We start from the raw sequence: 4,300 nt of genomic DNA, 5'->3' as shown, positions 1-4,300 counted from the left end.
TTTCCCTCCTTAGTTACATTTGAAGAAGAAAGCAGGATGGGGAAGAGCGACCCTGGCCATTACATTTTCTGAGTCTTTGAGAACAAGCTTTTTTCCCTTAGCAAAGTCAGGAGACTATTTGTAGTCCGCAGTAGCCATGCCTTCCACCATCCTAGCCATGGGCTAGTACTGTAATTTGACCAGAGACACAGACATTTACTCAGAAAGTATTCATCAGGATGCTTCAACTTTTGCTGTGAAATCAGCCAAGCATCTGTCATCCACATGCCAAAACCCAACTATTGATTTTGGGACAGCAAAGAAGTTATATATTCAAACAACCTAGCCTTGCCAGAGCAACCACCTTCATGCTAACCGACCCAACCTCAGACAGCAGGTAGAAGGCCACGACACAGAGGTGGTGCTTTTATTTTTCAAAGAACCAGCTAATAGAGAAAACCATGCTGTTGTTTAAACCGTTTCTGTTAAAAGAAAGGAATTTTGTAGTACTCAAAGAAAAATTAAAGAACCATTAGAAAGCAAAATGGAAGCCCTGTACAAAGAAAACCCCACAGAGCAGCAATTCTGCCTGAACCTGGGAGGGCAGAGTGAGAACTGGGCATGAAACTGGAGCGAGCAGAGCACGGCAGAGGTGATGTCCGTTGAAGTGGAGGGGGCAAGGGAGGCTGAGCTGGCTGTGGTTGGTGTCCTGCGGGCGCTGGCCCTGCGGGGCTCCCGCGGTGGCTGCGCCCTGGAGGAGCACCAGGGAGGGTGTGCTGGGATCTCCTTCCTCTTCCACCTCCCGTGAGGGTGCCTGGTCCCATCTGCCGCGCTTGGCCACGGGCTCGGGCAGTCTGACAGCACAGCTGTGCACCCCACGCTCCCCGAGCGAATGTGCTTAAAAGCTCAGTTTAACCTATTTTAGTTTCAGTTTAACCTATTTTAGTTTACAACGTGCCCTTCTGCTTTCAGCCCTTGCCAGAATGGGGAGGTGGAGAAGCCTATGCAAGGGAAAAAACAGTCGGTGGAAAATAAGAAGTTACCCTAACCTTGAGGTTCTGATTAGGCTCAGATGTGAAAAAGTCCTTTTTAGCTGAACCATTTTGTTTCCCTTTTTTAAATATGTATTTCTGTGCCCCCCCCCCGCCGCGATACTATTTATTTGGTATCCCTCACTGCTTCTTCAAATAAATACAAATTTATTCAACAGCAACAGCTTCAAATACCACAGCTTGCTGCAGAAACACACCAGAAAGTGTCCCCAAAGGCCCTTAATGTATACAAAAAACAGTTCTGGCCTTCAGCTCTGCATCAGAGACTCTTCCCTGCTATTGTTAGACCATTCAAGGCCATTGTTCCACTGTTTTATTTATGATTATGGAAAACTTGAAGGGTATTCAGGGGAAAAGAAGTGAATACATACAGTAAGAAAGGATGCAGCTCTTAAAACACAGTAGTAGGAATCAGGTAACACTATCAAGAATTATGATGTGACCTGGAATAAGTCAGTGTCTCCACTTTCAGTGTCTCCATCTGCAAGATGCTATTCTTTTCCCTTATCTGAGGTTTCACTAGGCTCACTGGTAAAAGCCCTTGGTTATTATTACAGTCATATTCAGTGTGTTCTTTTTTTTTCTAATAAGGAATGGTTTTCGCACAAATCACTGGCAGTTACTCTCTTCGGTGAGGGAGATTTTAAATGGTAAAGAGGAATTAGCTAGCAAAGAGTTTTACTGTTCTAAAGGGCTGTCAGCACAGCAAATCCCTTGTGGCTATTTACTGTCTGTCAAGGGTGAAGGTTGGGTTTGGCCTGATTTCTTATGCTACCTCCAAACAAACAAACAAAAAAAAAATCACAAAAGCAGATGGAAATAACACAAGATAATTGTATAAACCTCCTTAGTAAGGGAGAGGGACAAAGCATACAGGCAGCCCTCCATGAATCCAGAGGCTGGTGCAGCATGGGCAGCCAAACATACATCTTACCTTCAAGCCTTGTTCAGGTCTTTCTCGCTGGTGGGACCACATCATCTAGGTAGGTACTGACTGGGATTGTGACCAGACCATCAGCTGGCCCGGTAATACCAAACACCTGTTATTCCCACATCAACTGAAGGGGATCACTTCTTCCTCACTGAGGGATGAGAGTTTTCTCTCCGTTAGCATTTACATTTAGCTTTGAAATACTTCTGCAGGCAGAGCTGGTATGGTGCAATACTATTTGATGGAAAAGACCTGACAAAGACAAGGCTCTACTTCTTCTGTAAGCAGAGTGCTGCTCTCATTATTTCTCTTTGGCAAAATAGTGGCCCTCAAAAAGGAAGCAAAACATGCCAAAACCTGCCCAGGAGATTTGTGTCTCTCCCACCCTCCATCAGGCTACACCTTGTTTTGCTCCTGGCTTCCCAGGCGTGTGGAAATCTCACGGGTGAGTGGAGCCGTGCCAGGAGCAGCCAGCTACCTTAGCCACGACTTCCCAACGCGCCTACGCGGTTATCACTTACCACCTGCCCTGGGCAGACGTTCGTTCAAGGCGTGAACCTCAGCAGCTGGGACGGGTACCAGCCTAGCAGGGCACGGCGCGGGGAGCTTGCGGTGGGGTGCAGGCAGCTCGGCGGGCTCCCAGCCCTGCCTTTACGCGGCCGGGGGCTGGTTAGCCACCTGCCTGCCACATCTGCCGATTTTATTCTAGGCCTGAAATTCAGGACTGTCCCCTCGACTGAATTTCTTCACTCCAGGAGGCTGCGCAACTAAAACCAATTCTGCTTTTAAAAAACCTTGCCTAACACAAGCAACAGCAGAACTTCTTGGCTCATTAAGAACACCCCAAATGGGGCAAATATAACTTAATTACTGACTCCCACCCTCTGGGCTGACTAGGATGATGCAGTTGAACCTGCAGAAGACTCATGAGGGAGACCCACCTCACCAGAGAGGGCTTGAGAAGTCACAACAGCATTGCCACAGCCCACTGCTACCCAGTGGCATGTTTGTGGAGAGCTCTGTGTGAAGGGAAACCGATCTATCTCCTGCTGTCTCAGCTCCGGCCGAGGGCACAACAGAGATGTCCCTTTCTCATGTTTAAAAGAAATTTTGCTCCACGGCTGCTTTGGTGGGTGCAATACCCGGACTTGCTGGTGCTGGACACGTTACCAGTAATTTGTTCATCTCTTTGGAAGCTCAGGCACTTCTCATTTCCCTAGCTAGTGTGGGGCACAGCTGCTGTTTGCGTGAGGAGGAGACAAGATTGCCCTCTGACTGTGGACTGCAGTGCGCTTCAGATTGCTTTCTGAGGATCTAAGAACTTAAATGGACTAAGCTGGCCCTGGATGGCCATCTGAGTAAGGCTGTGAGCAAAGAACCATTTCGCAATCCATACATAAGTGAAAGTGGCTTTTTTGCTTGCTTGCTTCTGACACTATGTGAGTGCCATGTGTGGGGGAAGTCACCCTCATGACAGTAAATCAATATGATTTGAGAAAGGGTTGACTGCAGAATCGTGGGGTCTGTCTGGAGACACGTACTCGTTCAGATCAACCTGTGCTTCAGGGTGAACAGGTTCCCTCATTGCTGAGGCCAGGAGGTAAAACAAAACTCACATGTTTCGTGTGCTGCGTTGATGCACTGAAATACTGGAAGGAGAAAGAGGGCTTAGCTTACCGCCTGCACAGTGCTGGGGTCTCACAGCTCTCTACAGGGATGAATCGATGGTTCTCTGCCCCTAGGAACTTTACATTAGATGGGACAGACACGGCAGTATGCAGCATACTACATATGACAAAAATGCAGATACGGTGTCATGGTGGAAGGGCTTCCAAGTACGGAATTTAAGGAAAGCAAGGGTAGAAAGAGAATGTGAAAGATGCTCTTCCCAATTCAACTCATCGTGGGAAAATGTGAGAAGAGTGAAATAGGCTGTAAAAGGAACGGGGGGGGGAAAGGCAGAGTGTAACTGTATGCAGAATGCCTTTAGGGGTTTGCATGCAGGCAGTGAGGGAAGGGAAGCCAACGGAGGTGCCATTCCCCAAGAACAGACAAGGATGACCTGGATAGTTTCAACTGTGCAAATTCAAATGTGCTGACCAAGAGTAATCACAGAGAAGGTAAAAACTAGCTGAGGCATGATTGTGAGCAAGAGGGATGGTGAGGACAAATCGGACCAGGTTCTCCAAAACCAAAGCGGCAGGCTTTGGTTCAAAGCCCCTTCCAACTGATGCTGTTCCTGTCAGCGCTGGAGCTGTGTTGCTCCCCAGGGGATGCACCAAGGATGAAGGTGCAGTGTGTCTGTCTTTCACAGGGAGTTGTAACCACCATATGTGTA

General features: G+C 47.9%; 1 protein-coding gene across 1 annotated transcript in view; it reads left to right on the top strand.

The window, feature by feature from the left end:
- Positions 1–4,300, top strand: part of LOC104621281 (tetratricopeptide repeat protein 9A) — a gene marked incomplete at its 5' end in the record, with an annotated part of 5,982 nt that overhangs the window by 461 nt on the left and 1,221 nt on the right. The window lies entirely within an intron of this gene.

This window comes from Phaethon lepturus, unplaced genomic scaffold, assembly GCF_000687285.1.
Source record: "Phaethon lepturus isolate BGI_N335 unplaced genomic scaffold, ASM68728v1 scaffold12720, whole genome shotgun sequence".
Taxonomy (NCBI): domain Eukaryota; kingdom Metazoa; phylum Chordata; class Aves; order Phaethontiformes; family Phaethontidae; genus Phaethon; species Phaethon lepturus.
The sequence above is the reverse complement of the archived record's forward strand: the minus strand, read 5'-3'. Positions and strand labels throughout refer to the sequence as shown.